This window comes from Zootoca vivipara, chromosome 7 (genome assembly GCF_965207765.1).
Source record: "Zootoca vivipara chromosome 7, rZooViv2.hap1.1, whole genome shotgun sequence".
NCBI classification, from domain to species: domain Eukaryota; kingdom Metazoa; phylum Chordata; class Lepidosauria; order Squamata; family Lacertidae; genus Zootoca; species Zootoca vivipara.
In genome coordinates, this window is record NC_142590.1 from 34,339,196 (window position 1) to 34,357,089 (window position 17,894).

At 43.9% G+C, this 17,894-nt stretch overlaps 1 long non-coding RNA gene across 3 annotated transcripts; it reads left to right on the top strand.

Moving 5' to 3' along the window:
* The first annotated feature begins 4,774 nt into the window (after nucleotides 1-4,774).
* Nucleotides 4,775-16,889, top strand: LOC148685033 (uncharacterized). Of its 3 annotated transcripts, none has more exons than XR_015951023.1 (4): nucleotides 4,775-4,917; nucleotides 5,447-5,580; nucleotides 10,724-10,802; nucleotides 16,452-16,889. It is a non-coding gene; the product is annotated as an uncharacterized LOC148685033 (long non-coding RNA). The 3 variants fall into 3 exon arrangements; XR_015951024.1 differs by lacking the exon at nucleotides 4,775-4,917 and adding an exon at nucleotides 5,026-5,158; XR_015951022.1 differs by lacking the exon at nucleotides 4,775-4,917 and having other exon boundaries at nucleotides 5,275-5,580.
* The last annotated feature ends 1,005 nt before the right edge of the window (nucleotides 16,890-17,894 follow it).

The window sequence follows — 17,894 nt, forward strand, 5'->3', positions numbered from 1 at the left end:
AGTAGTCTAGAGGTAGAAGCAATTATTTTGGATTGCTACCGTATTATCAAAAGCGTACTATTTGTTTTTAACTGTTTGAAACCTGGAAATTTGTTCCTCGGATACAGAGTTTCTCCATCCCCTTTGCTAATTTTAAGGGTTGGAAACAGTAGAGAAAAAGGAAGGCAGCGGGTCCCCCTACTGGCACCTAGTGAGTAGGGAACAATTATGTGCAGCCCGAATCGTGCTTACTCGGAAGTTGCCTTGATTTCTATTAGAGGAGGTATCATGCAGCCCTGTTTAGGGAAGCTTTTAATGTTTAATAGATTGTTGTATTTTAATATTCTGTTGGAAGCCGCCCAGAGTGGCTGGGGAAACCCAGCCAGATGGGCGGGGTATAAATAGACCTATTATTATTATTATGCAGTTTACACAGTATGACTTTTAAAAAAAACACCCACACATTAAGAAACAACCTTCTAACAAGACTGCTAATTCATAGGTTTGCAACGTCTTCTAGGCCAACACATGTGGTGGAATTTTTAAAGAACAGCCACAATTGGGAGGCAGACATAGCTATTTCTATAAATTCTTCCTCCCCCCACCCCTCGAAAATGCAACGTTACCCAGAGATCTATGGAACATAAAATTTTCACTGAGGTCGATATAAATATTACAATTAATGCAGCTACATTTTTTTACATAAATATCACTACTCATTGAATAGACACCGTTCAACATTAAAAGTTTCTGTACCCACGTTCTGAGGGCAAAACACCTCCTGCAGAATGTACAACCTGACACATATGCTGTATAACAAAAATACAATCCCCAAAGCTGAACTTGATACATGTCTGCTCAAAAGAAAGTACATTGCAGCCTTGAAGTACTAAGGCCCTGGGAGTCATTTTTATGCCTGCTTTACTAGGACCTTCACATCCCCATTTAGGAAATGCATGCAGCCCTCTCCTCATGTTGTAGATGCACAATCCCTAATAATTAAAATATGGACCAGAGACCCCTTTATGCTAGATCTATAAGGACATGTGCCCAGCCTTATCCTTATACAACCCTTATACACAGACAAAAACTAGAGTTATAATGGAAATAATGTTTCAGACGTCACATAATAACGAATTGAAAGGCAAAGAAGGAAAATAGAAACATTTAAGCAGTTTCTTCTGATGAATCACAAACATCTACATAGGAGCTCCATATGCAGCATCACTCATCATTCTCTGCTATCTTTTGAAGAAACAAGTTTGTTTTCAATTTGGAGGTAGGAATCTAACCACAAAATTGCAAGCTGTTTTGTAACATTTTTTAAAAAATTTAAAATGCAATTGGTTACATAGCTACTCAGAAGTAAGTCCCCTTGAGTTCGAAAGTATTTACCTAGTAACAATACTTACGAAGAAATAAGTTGCATTTACTTCAATGGTGCTTGCTTCTGAGTAAACCTGTTTTAAGATTGCTCTGATTGTTGATTATTCAAAGTTGATGAGAGGTCTAGAGGACGCAACATTAGCTTGTGGAATGCTCTCCCCAAGGACCTTAACCCTGTCACCTTTGTTACATATCTTTAGGCAAAAACATTCCTCTTCTCCTAAGCCTTTGGCTAATTAAGCAGTCTATGGCCTTTTAAAGGGGGGATTTGTTTGTTACTATGTAGTGCACTTTTGTGATTTTTATAAACTGTTCTGTGCTCCTCCGAGGAATCACAGAATTGTAGAGTTGGAAGGGATCCCCAAGGGTCATGTGGTCCAACCCCCTGCAATGTTGGAATCTCAACATGTGGCCCCCTTTCCAAGCTGAAAGCATACTGTACCCTGCTTAGCTCATAGCTGCCAAGTTCTCCCTTTTTTTAAGGGAAATTCCCTTATGCTGAATAGGCTTCCTCGTGAGAAAAGGGAAAACTTGGCAGCTATGGCTTAGCTTAGCAAATGTGCTAGCAGTTTTATAGCTGCACCACAGAGTGGTATAGAAATTTAATAAATGAACAAATTACTGTAAGCTAAGTTCAAGTACAAATCTGTGAAATTTCACTCCACATTTTGTGGCTACTTGAGCATGCTTGACATACATACTCGTCCTCTTTAGGCTGTGTGCGTATTAAACATAGAGAAATTCTCACACTCTCTTCATGTAAGGATGCTTCATAAAATAGTAATAAATCTGAGCACTGCTTTGAGTTTCTTACCACTTGGAGAATCATGGAACTGTTTATTTCTACAGCACAAGAAACCTGGGAGAAATATCCCACGAGGGATGTCTGAGAGGTCAAAGTGTGCTGTGGGTTATGCTGGCTGAACCTTTCTCAGCCACAGTGCTGCACTTCCTTCTGGACAACCTTCTGCAGACTGCATAATAGCGGTGGTCAGGGTTGCGGCAAAAGTGAGCAGACCAACAAATGTGAATTTTAGGTTCCTACAATAGGCTACTTTCTGTATTCAGTCTATGCCTCTCTATGACAAGAGTAGTTTAACAATCAATTGTTCTTCCCAGAGAGCTTTTGGAATTGAAGCTCTGTGAGGCAAATTGTCTCTTAACAACTCCTAGGACCCTTGACAAATTACAATAGCCAGGATCCTTAAGGGGAGGTGATGACTGTTTAAAGTAGTGTTACACTGCTTCAAATATATATTGCAGATGAAACCTACAGGCAAGCAAAAAGCATTAGGAGAATTCAAAGACACATTCCAGCCACACTCCAGGCAAGTGAGGGATGTGGCTTGGGGAGAATCCTGAACACAGGTTAGACCATACCTGCCAAGTTCGGGACCTAAAGATCCGGGATCGGCAGCGCGCGCATGACCGGAAGTTGCGTGACGCAACTTCCGGTGGCGATTTGCCCTTCTATGGGCACCAGAAAATGGCGGCGCCAGCGCCGGAAGTCGCTTCCGCGCATGACCGGAAGCACGTAAAAGCGACTTCCGGCGCCGCCATTTTCTGGTGCAAAGCGGCACCAGAAAAATGGCCGCCGGGCTGAAGCCGATTTAAGGGACAATACCGGGATTTTAACCTAAACGGGAGACCGCCGGGAAACGGTAAGAAAAAAGGGGTTTTCCCGGCGGATACGGGATACTTGGCAGCTATGAGTTTAAACGGGCCAGGAAGGCTGCCTTTGACTCCTGATCCAGAGACTCTGCATTCCTGTTTTAATGGAAGGTTTCAGTTCTAATGGTGCTGTTGATGCTACTGTTATATGCTACCTGAACTTTTATTGCTTTATTTACACCACGTGAACTTTTATATTTTGTTTTTTAAAATGTAATGGCATGTTGGCATTCGTCTGCCTCGGGAGACAATGTAGGAGTTCGCCTTTGGGGGTGACGTCAAACTGTTGGAAGGTTGCAGTGCCTGCTGTGGCTGTAGAGGCTGATAAGGAAGAGACATGTTTGTTGCAGCTGGGGAAGATGGAGGGAACTTCAGATGCACCATGGCGTTTCTTCTCTCTGAGCTCCATCCAGCACAGAGGCACCAGCTTGCAATGGGGTGGCGACATTATGCGCACGGTATTGTGCGTGCAATGGGAGGAGCCAGGATGGAGCTGCGTCAGCAGCATAGTTTCAGTGGCCACTGGCTGCTGCTGCCACCACTGCCACTGGTGAGGGGCTCCTTTGGCCCTCCTTCCCCTCCACAGCAGGAGGAGAAGGAGAAGGAGGCAGCCACTGAAGCTGTGCCATGCTTGAGGGGCTTACAGTGAAGATACCATATGAGCTGTCAAAGGTCCAACATATACCATTATGCTATTTTGTGTGAATACTGGATATATGTCTGCCTATGAAAGTTCATGGCTCATGCCAATATTTACAATAGTTAAGGAGGCTGCAATCCTCATTTGCATGTGTAAAGCTGCCACCAGAAATTAAACAGCCACAGAACTGCATGTCACCTGCATCTGAATGCTTTTTCAATGCAGTCAATTCACACCTTTGGTTCTGAGCATGAATACCAATTGTGAGGCACCACATGTGTGTGTGTGTATGTACACGTGTGTGTGTGTGTGTGTGTGTGTGCGCGCACACACACACGTGAACTGACCCTTAATCCCTGGCATTCCGTCTTATTATTGATGTTTTAAAATGCAGGAAAAGGAGTTGTTTACCATTGTGCTTCAAAACAGCAGCAGTTTTCAAAATCAAACAAAACCCAAGGGAGGGTGTTTAGTATCCTTAATGCAGTTTGGAAGTAAAATTAAATGCCTTGAGTTGGTTCCCCAAGATGTCATGTTGCAGAAAGCCCTTTAGGGTGCCAAGGATGGAGGGAAGCCAATTTTGCTTTGATACCATCTGAACTGTCAGTGACTCCGGGGTAAGCGATGCCTGCCCTGCGTCGTGTGGTCCTGGTCAGACACTTTAGCCACCAGCTGATCGATTGTGCAGGTTAGAAGCGATGCGCCATGTGTTTGCTGCCGCTCTGTCAGCTGAGACTCCCGCTTGGATAGGAGAGGGACCGAGACACGGTGCCCACACGTTCCCCATAAGTTGTCTCCCTCCTTTCTTGTTTTGCTGCTTTCATTCTGGTCATGAGACCCGGAAGTGTGTGTGTGTGTGTGTGTGTGTGTGTGGTTCTCGGTGGTTTTTTTTTTAAAAAAAATCATCACATGGCAGTGAGATATATAATAAAAACAGAAAAATGGCGACAGTCACGTTGTGGCGAGTCTATGCTGCGTCATTAGATAATCTTCATGCAAAGATCGCTAAGAACAAAGAAAAAAGAGAGAGGGGGGTAGAAAACGCGGCTGGAAAGGTGGGTGGGCAGAAGGCAGCGGCTTGCGGGGAGGGGGGGGGTTGGACGGGATCAGGGAGGGGACGGACGGGCGTGTGTGTGTGTGTGTGTTTTTTTTTCCAGGGCATCGCAGCTAGGCAGCCCAACTCCCGAGCTGCCAGGTCTCCATTCACATTTCAGACTATCCTGGAAAGCCCAGCTACCGAGGTTGGTGCATGTTTATACGGCGGAGAGGGGAGGGGTGTTTCTCGAGGGTGCGGGGTTTGAGGGGAGGAGTAGCGGGTCAGATTCGGGTTCCCTTCCCCCTTGTTTTCCCTTCCTATCCGCGATCACCCGTAGCTGCACGCCGCTGGAGACGCTGGGTTTTGTTTACAAGCGGGACTCGCTAACAGCTGGTTAATTATTCTGCTCTAACCATCAGGCGCGCCGACCGCAGGCGCACTTTCGGGTACGGGAGCTAATGTTTTGCTTTGCTTTGGGGTTTCTTCCCCACACACACACACCCGAGGGACGGAGAGGTGGGTAGGGGTGGGAGCCGCGTACCATCTTCTCCCCGAACCCTTTGACGGAGCGGATGTTTAGAACAAGGCGAATTTTTCTACCCTGCGGAGGGGAGACCTCCTCTTGCACTGCGATTGTGGAGGTGGTGGTGGGGGGCGCATGGCTAGTGAGCCCCCCGTGGGCGGGTGCCTGGGTGGCTTTTTAAAAAACGTTGCGCACTCTTATTTTGCTTAAGAATCCTGGCGCTGCTCCCTTCCAGTCAAGCGATTGTAAATATAGCCTAGATGTTGTTTACATGAAACATCCAGAGGGAGGAGCCTCGGAAGCAGAAGGAAGAGGAAGACGGAGGAGGCTCCAAGGCTGGCTGGGGTGAGTATCCCGAAAGGAGGAGCTACAGCTGGGGCTGGAGGCTGTTGTCAAGCTGCCTTGGTACCGCGCGCTTTTGAGGGTCGCTCCTCGGACAAGTGCTGCTACTCGGATACCCCAAAGCTCCCCTGTTGGAGATTCCGGGCTGGCAAAGGGCAGACGAGCCCGTTGGTTTGGCTTGCTGGGAATGTCTTCTGTCTCAAATCCTGGAGATGCCACTGCCATTCAGAGTAGACAGTAGGGGGCTAAATGGACCATTGGTCTGATTTGCTCCAAGGCAGCTTCCTATAGAGTCGTGTTTCTCCAGTCTGGGCACTTTTTGGTGTGCATCTTCTTTTATTTTCAGCTGGTAAGGTTAGGGAGGGCCAGGGGTGCCTTCCAACATAATAAAGCTGAAGATGCACTGAAAGGGCAGCAGATTGTCAGTGACTCAGTGTAGTGCGCTCTGTTCTGTTTGTTTTACTGCAGAGTTTGGATTTTAAGCCAAAATGTCTTGAGGCTGTGTATGAAATGATCATCTTTTGAATTAAAGAGGGGGGCGTTGTCAGCTCTTAGCTCTCTATTGCCTGTCACTTTAAAAGTGAAGGAAGCTACAGTTCTGTGCCACCTGCCCTATTCCACCACTAGCCCCTGTCACCCACCTTTCTCCTCTGCCTGCTGTAGGGCAAGATCAACTCCTGCTTGTTAAGACAGCTAGATAGGAAACGGTGAAGGAATGGAAAGGGCAGCCTAGTGGCTGTGTCTTTGCTCTTGCTTCAGATGTTTCAAAAGACCACACATGATCTCTAGCCTGTCAGCTGACAACACTAACTTTGGGGGTCTTGTGTTTTTTGACAGAGAGATTTGGGGAGATGGAGCTTAGGCCCATCAGTACTGTGGTGAGGTGAAGTGTGCAGTGGGTTGCAAGTTGCATCAGCTAAAATTCCCTCATCTGCACAACTAGGGCCCTGGGTGTTTAAAAGACTGCCCCTATTATAAGCAGTCATAGCATGCACACCACATTTATCCTGATAAACAATCCTCTGAGAGAGAGTGACTTGCCCAAGGCCATCTAGTGGCATCTTGGCTGAGCAGATATTAAGACTTGTATGTCTCTTCTCAGAAGCCAGTACTAGTGTTACTGTCTCACACTGCCCCTGTAAGGCTTGAGTTTTTCCAGAAACGGTGGTATGCCAACTGATCCTAGTCACGTTTACTCAGAAAGAAGGTCCATTGAGTTCATTGGGGCTGACCCCCAATTAAGCTTTAACCTCCATCTTGTTTTCAATTCCTGTCAATGCATGTAAGACAAGAGTGCCTCCGGGTATGGGCAGAGTGTCTTTTCATCACACACTGAGTCACTACCAGCCCTCCCACTCATCCTGAAAATTAACTACTGGGCCGGGTAAAGCCTGGGACATTCTGACCCTCAGATTCCAGGAATAAACTCTGAAAATATGGAGTTAGGGTACAAATTTCAAATACATGACATCTTTTAAAAAATTAAGGATATCTGATAGTTCTAGGCATAACAAATCCCTATGATGCTATTACCGCAAGATCCAGGGGGCATTTCCTCTCTCTCTCTCTCCCTCCTGTTTTATTTTTATGTTGCAATTTAGCTGTTCCTGAACAGGCTTGTGTCAACTGGCTACTTGCCAGCTGAGCTTCAAGGTCTTCCTGCTCACCCAAATGTACTAATTATTTATTTCTTATTCTCTCTTGCTCCAGAGGGCAGGGCTAGAACTGTTGGGTGAAAATATTAGGGAAGGCAGACCTCAGCTAAAGATTAGAAGTAGTAGGAGATATTTGACACAGAGGAACAATATGACCCTGGGAAGCAGCAGGCTCTCATGTTTAAGCAGAGACTGGGCAGCTTATCCTGCCAGGAATGCTATAGTTGGATCCCACCCTGAGCAAGAGGTTAGACTTGAAGTTCCTTCCCTAGGTCCCTTCTGCTTGTGTTACCTGAAACATTTTCATGCTACCGTCATCTTTTATTTCATTTCTGAACTGTGTACAATACATAATTATAACAAAAATAAAACTGAATACTGTAAAGCGCTTAAAAATTGACTCCCAGCATATTAAAACACCTGGGTAATAAAATACATTGTTGCCTAGTGCCAACATTATTGTATAGTTGGTGCTAGGCAAGCTTCTCTAAGGAAGATGTTCCATAGCTGGGGTGCCACCACTGAAAATGCCCTGTCTCTTGCTGCTGAGTGCTGTCCCTCTGATCAAGAAAATACCAGAAGGAGGGCTTCAGCAGAGCACCCAAAAACATAAGTTGATAAGGAGAAGAGGTGGAGATACTACCAACCCCCAGTCTCATCTGCAGTTGGATCCTAGTTTTTTGCTTTATAGGGGAGATAAGATCATTTAACTCTACTTGGCAAACCCAGGGATTTTCTAGGGCTAAGTTTATATATGAACAAACAGAATGGCCACTCCGTCAGAATGCTTGGATAAACCATTTGCTTCTTGATGACTGACCGAGGTTATATTTTAACAAAATATAGGGATGTTTGCTCTCTTTGGCCAATAAGTGACAAAGGTCCAGGTCTATGGCCTTGGTTCCATGACTGCAGCATCCGTGAATTTTGATAGGAATATAGGAAACTGCTGTATTTCTACTGAATCAGACCATAGGCCCATTTAGCTAAGTATTGCCTACACTGATTGGCAGCAGCTTTCCAGAGTTTCAGACAGAAGTCCTTCTCAGGCATACCTGGAGATGCCAGGGATTGAACCTAAGACCTTCTGCATACTAAAACAGGTGTTCTACCACTGATCTACACTACAGCACACCTGAATATGACAGAAACATTCTAGAAATAACAGCTGGCTTTTCTCTTCCCTTTATTTTTGAGTGCTAATAAGGGCTTTGGAAGTGAATGAATCTAAACTTCTTTGTGAGCAAAATTTGTCTCTGTTTCACTTGATAATGGGAAGAGATGAAGATTCTAACCTCACAATTCTAACCAGGTGTGCTCGGAGGTAACACTACTGAATTCAGTGAGGCTTACTCCCAGGTAAGTGGGGCTAGGACTGCAGCCTTTGTCTTAGGAGACATAGGATCAATGCTGCCATAATGTTAACCTGATATCTTCCAAGAGCACTGGTTTGGGAGTGCATATTTGAGGATTTTTGGAGAAGGTTGTTTTGTCCATGAGGCTTCCAGGGAAAAGAAAGAAAGACGGGATTACATGCCTGTGAATAATAGCTAATGCATAACTAATAAGGCATTTTGGAGACTTATGTGTTGAATTATTCATTTGTTTGGTGCTCTGACAGCAGAAGTTGTCTTTCAGGGTGAGTGAGAATTCTCTTGTCATATGTAGACTCTCAAATAACAGATGTCTATAAAGAAAGGTGTGGTAGAAGGGAAAGGAGAAGAATGGACCAAAGAAAGGCAGCCAGAAGCCTTTTGATGACTGATGGCACAGCTGAGATTTTGTTTATGTCGTTTGTGTGATTCTTGTGATTCTTCTTAAACCACAGACAACAGCCATTTAAGCCTATGGCTGGGGAACCTGCATAGGACTTGCCTACGCCATATAGGTTTTCATTTGGTAGGATATAATCTGGAACCTCACCTAAGGTCTGTTCCTCTAGCAGCCACCATCTGGAGAGGGAAATAAAAAGACAGACATACAGGGTGAGAAAGGAAGCAAGTGAGAGAAAGGAAGATAGATAGATGGAGCCATTTAGATGGATAATAGTAGGTTTACCCAGTGTTGAAGGTTGGGATTAAATATGGGCCCTGACTCACAAAAGGCTGGAGCCTAGTGCTTTAAAATATTCAAGGAAAGAGAACTCAAAAATAAAATATAGAACAGAAGTCTTGCTCATTAAACTTATTGAGAAATTGATTGATTTTAATGACAGTTTCAGAACTATGGCTTTACCGTTGCTGTGTCTACATTTTCCTTCCATTAGTAATTCATTTGTTTCAAAAAATATAGATTTTCTTCTTAGTAGCACCCAGAGCACTCGTAGCTCTGCTCTTATTGTAATTTCACACAGCATTGTCTACTGGAAACCTTTCCTGCTCAAACCACATTGAAATGTGCCCCTGATTTCAATAGGCCTTGCATACAAGTTTCCCAGGGGATTGTACTTAATATCTCCCTCAATTAAAATATTAATTTTTGCTAATCATGATTGTGATGCATTTCCTTCTTGTAGATGTAAATGCTGGGTAGTGTGGAGGCTATTAATGAAGCATATAGTGCTATGGGGAAAGGGAAAAATACATTTAGAAACAAGCTGAACTTTGATTGTCATTACAGATTATATAATGAAAAAAATATTGTTGGAACAGTACAGTGTGCAGCTCAGTGGTACAACATATAGTTTACATCATCCTTATAAACAGGCTGTATATTCCTGCATTGCAAGGGGTTGGATTATATGATCCTCTGGGTCCCTTCCAACTCTACAGTTCCATGAGTCTGATTGCATAGCATGTGCTCTACCACTTGAGGCATGGACCAGAACTATAGCTCTTTCTCCAAGGAGCTCAGGATCATATGTACCGGTATATGCATATGTATATTGAAAGAAATTGCACTTCTTTGTGCAGTATGAAAGGGGGTGACTTTTGCTAATTCTCAATTTCCCTGCTTCCTCTTGATCCAAACCACCGCCTCTTTTTATTACAGTATTTTCATGTGAAGGTATTTTCTGGAGAGACTGGGTGCTGTTTTGGTTTAGCCACTTTACCATTGGCAGTTCCTATTGTTCATTCTGGAGAGTTAGCTGCACCCCAGTGTTCATTTTAAAAGAAAGGTGAAATGGAAAATAAGGTTTCACATTCCAGTCTAATAGGCATTAAATGGGAAGATTTGAGACATTGGAATAAGAAGATTGGGAGTAGCAGCAAACTCACTTTATGGATCAGTCACAACATATACTTTATATATGGGAAGTACTTATACTTACTAGATGATGGGCATGTGAATATGAGTAAGGAAGTTGAAGTAGGTTGCCTAGTTCTGTTCAATTTCAGAATCTTTTATTTCTTCACTTGGGGAATTTGATTAGCAGAGTACTGTGATGTGAATTATACCGTAATGAGGTCTCATTCAAATACTGCCTCTGACCTTTCTCCTCTCCAAAAAAACACCCAAGGCAATATGTTATTTTGCTTTTCTTGCTGTAGGTCTCAAGTAAGAATGCCTCTTTCAACCCTGTTATTCAGCTTCTCCAACATCTGGCACCATCGTATCTGAAAATGACAGGTTTGTATTAAGAGGTCTGGATAAGTGTGAGTGCCAAGTCTGTACTTGGAAACAGCCATCTGTGTGTGAACTGCTCTTATGGATATTGGCCAGCACAAACACAAGGGGGGGGGACCCACATCCAACACCTGAAAGTGTGCATAGAGTGCTGACCTGGGGGTTGGGAGACTGACTCGAGGCAGTGTCTCCTTCCCCAACAGGTGATCACTATCTGAACTGAATATATTGCTCATCTGTTTTGTGGTGAGTGCAGGAAATCCTCAAATCTTACATCTTGCAGCTTATGCACAGCTGTTTATACACAGTATGATCTCTGGATCTGGGGCTATTATGTTACATGCCTGTTTTCTTTTATACTGGCACAGGGGTTTGTGGGAGATACCCAGAAAATTTGGGTAAATAGGTTTGTCGGATCACTCCAGGTTCCAACTAACCAAGATCGGATGGCTGGGGCTTCATATCCCGTTGTGTAAATATCTGTCTGCTGTTATGTAACATTTGCTTGGGATTTATTTTTAAGACGTTAAAAGTATTTTTCCAAGAAGTTTTTCTGTCTCTTTATTGCCCTCTTGTGTTTAACAAAGTATGCAAGATTTATTTTAATACAAATTCAGCCTAGCAATTTCTCTGTGCAATTGCTTGATGACTTTATGATTTCCATCTTATAATATGAAAACATTCATTGGCGTATACATACATAGCTAATTTGGAAACTTAGATGCAGATTTATTTATTTATTGTTTGCAGTTCTGTTTCCTTTCATTTCTAGAGATACTGGTTTAACATTTTGTATTTTGGATCTAAATGTCAAGGAACATTGTAGCCTGAGGTTACAGTTCACGTTTCGCTGAAGTTAATGGCTAAGCAGCCATTGATTTGAGTGGCATCCTAAATCACCAGACTTATATAAGCCATCTTATTATGTAATTTGTCATTAGCTTTTGTCTTCATATGGAAAATGTTGACATCTTTTTGCAGGTTGCCTTATTTTATTCTACTTGCATTCCAGTAATTGAGCGCACTACTGTTTCTAGGAGAGGCAGGACTTGCTCTGGTTTCTTGCTATGTTTGTTAAGACCTGTAAGAGTACAGTAAGAGGTTATGCCCCAGAGCTCCTTGGAATAACCAGAGGGCACTGAGGCTCAATTTTGACTGCAAAAGTCCAAACTGGTGTGCAGCACCAAATGTAGCAGGATCCCTTTGATGAAATCTTCTGTTCCATGGGGCTGGAGGAGTGACTTAAGGCATATTGGTAAATATGGTAAAGTTATGCTTAGGTAAAGGTAAAGGGACCCCTGACCATTAGGTCCAGTCGTGACCAACTCTGGGGTTGCGGCACTCATCTCGCGTTATTGGCCGAGGGAGCCGGCGTACAGCTTCCAGGTCATGTGGCCAGCATGACTAAGCCGCTTCTGGCGAACCAGAACAGCACACGGGAACGCTGTTTACCTTCCCGTGGTAGTGGTACCTATTTATCTACTTGCACTTTGACGTGCTTTCGAACTGCTAGGTTGGCAGGAGCTGGGACCGAGTAACGGGAGCTCACCCTGTCACGGGGATTCAAACCGCCAACCTTCTGATCGGCAAGCGCTAGGCTCAGTGGTTTAACCCACAGCGCCACCCGCGTCCCAGGTAAGTTAAGCTTACCTGAGCAGAAAATCAAACTAGGGTTCCCGCTTTACATTAATAAAAAACAGCTTGTTTGCTTTCTGTTTATTCAGAACTATCAGTGAACATGATACTTAACAGAGAACTATAAGCAATACATAGGTCCCTGCCCCAACAAGCTTACAATCTAAATTTAGAGGTGGAGACAGCAGATGGAAGGAAGTGGCGGTGGTGGGGGTGAAGATAAGCAAGATAGTTTATATGTTTGTGTGTAGATGCGATTGATGTATGCATATTAATGCTGCCCAAAATCACCCTGCCTAATTAGAGATGGGCTGCCTGAATTGGGATAAAACATTTTGAAATGCTTTGTGAAACAAAGTTCTTATACCCAGCTTGTATAGTCACTGGTGGAAAGGGTGAAACATCAGTTGTAATATGTGTGTTTTTTGATGTCACATGAGCATTTGAAACACAGTGATTTGCTGCATCCACCCGTTTTAATGGCCACAGTGCTATTAGGTTCATTTATTCATTCATCATTTGGCTAACATAAGGATGGCTGGCCTTTCAGCAATAGGTCTCATATATCTTTATCACAAGGAAATTTCATTGAGGGTTCCTTGCGATTTCAGAGTTCACATACCCAGGTTCCCACTCCTCACTAATGCAAAGTTTGCAGTACCTATTTTTCAGATGGAAAATGCGCTGCAGCACCCAATATATTTTCTCAGCATTTTGTATTTTATTATTCCGGAACTTGGGCCTCGTGACAAAGCATGGTTCTGAAGACTTGCTAGTAATATTTACCACTTCTGCAGTACCTTTTTCATATTCTGAGTGCTTTACCATACCTCATCTCAGTAACTGTTCTGGTAGACCTGTCATGTAGATCACATTCTTATCCTCCTGTTACTGGAAGCAGGCTGCAGTTTGCCTGAGGCTGCCTATTGCATTAACAGTCTCTTAGCCACTGGGGTGGAGTAGTCACCCCATCTCTAATCTCTCTCCTGAAATTTGAACTGGCAGGTTTCATAACAAATGCAACACACCAGCCACTGGATGGCACTGACTTTCCATTAGGGTATCTGAAGAAGTGTGCATGCACATGAAAGCTCAAACCAATGACAAACTTAGTTGGTCTCTAAGGTGCTACTGGAAGGAATTTTTTTATTTTGTTTCCATTAGGGAGTAAGACTACTAGAGACAGAGTTCTGTTGGGATCAGTTCCCGAGAGTTTTGCTGCATTGTTTTTGGAAAGATGTACTGTACTCACAGATGAGCCCTGGGTCCTGAAAATTCCTTTTTGTATGCCACAACAGTTATTAATGCTACAGTAAGTAGTCACAAAGCCTGGGATGCAGGTGGCGCTGTGGGTTAAACCACAGAGCCTAGGGCTCGCCAATCAGAAGGTCGGCGGTTTGAATCCCCACGACGGGGTGAGCTCCCGTTGCTCAGTCCCTGCTCCTGCCAACCTAGCAGTTCGAAAGCACGTCAAAGTGCAAGTAGATAAATAGGTACCACTCCAGCGAGAAGGTAAATGGCATTTCCATGCGTTGCTCTGGTTTCACCAGAAGCAGCTTAGTCATGCTGGCCACATGACCCGGAAGCTGTACGCCGGCTCCCTCGGCCAGTAAAGCAAAATGAGCGCCGCAACCCCAGAGTCGTCTGCGACTGGACCTAACGGTCAGGGGTCCCTTTACCTTTTAGGTAGTCACAAAAAGCTCTATTTAACCTAAGACTACAAGCCTATACCCACAGACCCAGGAGGAAGTCCCATTGAACTCCAAAAGACTTGCCTCTGTGTAGACTTGCCTTGGATTGTACTGTTGGGCTATGATGAATAAAACACATAGAATAGCAAAGGGTATGCAAACAGCAATTTACAGGTATTTTATATCTTCTTTTATCTTAGTGTATTTTTAATTATATTGCTGCATGCTTTTTAAAGAATATTTTATTTCCTGAGCTGCTCAGAGAATGTTGATGGCACGGGATACTTATAAGTAATATAAATTAATAATGATTTTACCTTCTGGGACTGGTGTCAGAAGTTGATGTGACTGGGTACCTCCACTGGCTCACAATCTGCCTGCAGACTGTCTTGCCAGAGTGGTACATGCTCTAGTTATCTCCCGCTTGGACTACTGCAATGCGCTCTACGTGGGGCTACCTTTGAAGGTGACCCAGAAACTGCAATTAATCCAGTAGTGGCGCCCGCCCTGTGGAACGCCCTCTCATCAGATGTCAAGGAAATAAGCAGCTATCCTATTTTCAAAAGACATCTGAAGGCAGCCCTGTTTAGGGAAGTTTTTAATATTTAATGCTGTATTGTTTTTAACACTCGATTGGGAGCTGCCCAGAGAATCTGGGGAAACTCAGCCAGATGGGCGGTGTTATGTATTGGAGTTTTCCCTCAGGTCCTCGTCAGTTGTTTTAGGTGGGAACTTTAGGAGGGAACTTTGAGTTAGGTTTGTTACATTGTTTGAGCCAGCAGGCTATAAAAGCAGGCTGGCTGAGCAGTTGAGTTAGTTCTGTTCCAGCTTTCAAATAAAGAGCTGCTTTGGAGAAATAGCTATAGTCATCTGCTTAGATTTTAAAACTCTGAGACCTAGATTAGATTTGTAGTCAAAACAAGACATAACAGCTCTGGTGGTCTTGGTGGGGGTTGTGTTTTAAAATTAGTTTATGATTTACCTTTCACATAGGTCCAGAGGTGATTTACAACCACACCATAAAAACCATTAAAAGCAGGTAATTTTTTTTACAAAAACAACAGCTAGATTTAAATATAAGCAAGCACCCAAGACAGAAGCCTGAACAATTGCAGTTGCAACACCATTGCTATTCTACCTGTTCTATTAGTAATGGTCCAATGGCACAATCCTAGGCATGTTTATGCAGAAGCAAGTCTAATGGAGTTGAATGGGATTCCCAGTTACATGATTATCGTGATTTACAAATATACCATAAAAATAGTACAAAGCAACTACTGAAGATAGGTTAAAAACAGGGGTCCCCAGACTACGGCCCGGGGGCCGGATGCGGCCCAATTGGCCTGCCAATCCGGCCCGCGACGACCCCCGCCGCCCACCGCCGCCGCCCGCTGCTACCGCGCACAGCGCGGCAGCGCTCTTCCGGGTCGGGAAAAAAGCGCCGAAAATCCTTTGTGCGCATGCGTATGGGCCTCTCCCGACCCAGAAGAGGTCATTTCTGGTGCACTTCCGGGTCGGGGGAGGCCCATACGCATGCGCACAACAGATTTTCGGCGCTTTTTCCACCCTGGAAGCGCGCCACCGCGCCATTAAGCCGGCCCGCACAGGCGCGCGCTCCCCCGTCCTCCGGCCCGTCGCGCGATCGGCGCGGTGGGAACCGGCCCAAACGCCAGTAAGTCTGGGGACCCCTGGTTAAAAACAATACAAAATGAACATCTAAGGCAGAGACTATTTCATTCAGCTGGAAAAAGCTTGTTGAAACAAAAATATCTTCAGGAGTTTCCAGAAAGTACATGCTGGTGACGGAGCAAACAAATTGAGGTTCATTGGGTGATGTTCCTTCTTTCAGGAACTCCTCATTCCAAGTCCGAAAGCTGCTTTTAAAAATAGGTATTGTGTAAAACATGATTTCATGTGAAAGGTTTCCTGAGGGAAGTGACATAATAAGGCCTAGTAGGAGTGCCTATCTAATAATTACGCATCACTGAATCCTGACTCAACATTTCAGTTGGTTTCAGCAGAGCTGTGAAAGACAAGCCATGCCATGTTTTCCCTCCTGTGTGGACGGCTCTTCAACCACAATGTTGTTCTTTTGCACAAATAGAAATCTTTTGAGCATGATGCCAGTCTCTCTGGAATGACTCAGCCACCATTTTGTCAATAAATGCTGTACCAGTGATTTTTGTTGTTGTTCTCTGAGCAGTTTGTATAAAAATACATCTAGCCATACCATGAACCATTAACTAGAGTCCCTGCAGCATGGTTGCTCAATTACTGAATAACCTTCCAAGCAAATTTTCCTGTATATTTATTATGTGTGCATCAGATGCAGCGATGACAAGAGTCAAGCATCAGTGCTCCCTGTGACCTTCATCTTTCTGCACATGTGGCTGAGGAGAGGTAAAGCTTTTGAGTCTTGGGGCCATCTGCATCCGGTAAATGGAAGTCCAGTCATCCCAAGAACATGGGTAGGCAATGACTGACAGGCTGCCCTGGCTCAGTTATCACTGTGCTGATGCTGTCTATACAAAAGGTACAGTACTGTGATAACTGAAGGATGGCAGCCATCTTAGCGTCACAGGAACTCAGCAAGTGGTGATCAGAGAAGACTGTGTTCTGTCCTGAAAACCTGGCTGTACTTTATTGATGAAAACCAAAGCCAGCAGCATATAACAAAGCTGGAAAACACACTTTCACTATTTTTGCAGCTTAACATTTCACCTTCAATAAAATTTGAAAGCAAAAGTTTGCTTTTCTGTTGTAACTCCTTTCTGTTATTTGGAGGTTCTTCCATAAATTATAGACATTAGAGTATAGAGTGACATGTGGATTTGGTGATCTCTCCAAAAAATAAAAATCAAACTTTGCTGCACAATCACTTTTTTAATGGAAGGACACTTTTAACATGTCGTACTTTGAAAACCTGAATCTGACAAATATCCCTCATCCATCCAAAGGTGTAAGGAGCCTAGCAAAGTGTAACAGCACACCCACACAATCCAGTTAAATCACTCGGATTCCACTTTCACAGTCAGGGCTTTTGTCCAACAAATATTCAGAACTGTAGTTTGTCAAAGTGCTGAGAGTTGTTAGCAGACTCCAGACTACAGTTCCCAGGATTCCTTGGCAGAAGCCATGACTGGGAAAGTGGTATCAGAGTGCTTTAACTGGAGGGTGTGGATGTGACACAAATCTTCCAGTGTAACCTTTAAACATTTTAAATTGGTATTCAGAATTGATGGGTGAGTTCCTTTCCCAAGTTGTGGAAACAAAGACGATAATATATGGTCATGGTGAACGTTTCACTAGAGAACACAAACATAATGCTATCAGCTGCATAGTCATTGTTAGATCATTTGAGAGAGAGAGAACAAGGTAATGTTTCCAAGCAATATTTTTGGAGCTATAAATTTTCTCTGACAGGCTTAAGCATGGTTAGCTATTTAGGGCCTGTATCCACTGGAGTTTACTGTATGTTTGCAGCTGTTTGCATTCCCATTTAATTTGCATAGTCCACATGACATTGACCTCAAACAGCACCAATGTCCATGTTTGCCCCTCCCCAGTAAATTTGAGTTTGGAATGGGTGGATCCAATGTCGCTTTCTCCTCCCCTCCTTTCTGGGCCCACTACTTCCTCTATGCTGTCATTTCTTTTCCAGCTGTGCTAGTAACTATTTCCAGGGTCCTCCCTCTTGATCTCTCAGATTTGCACAAATCTGGAAAACTGCACAAGCAAACCACATTAAAAATTTATGCGCTAGATATAT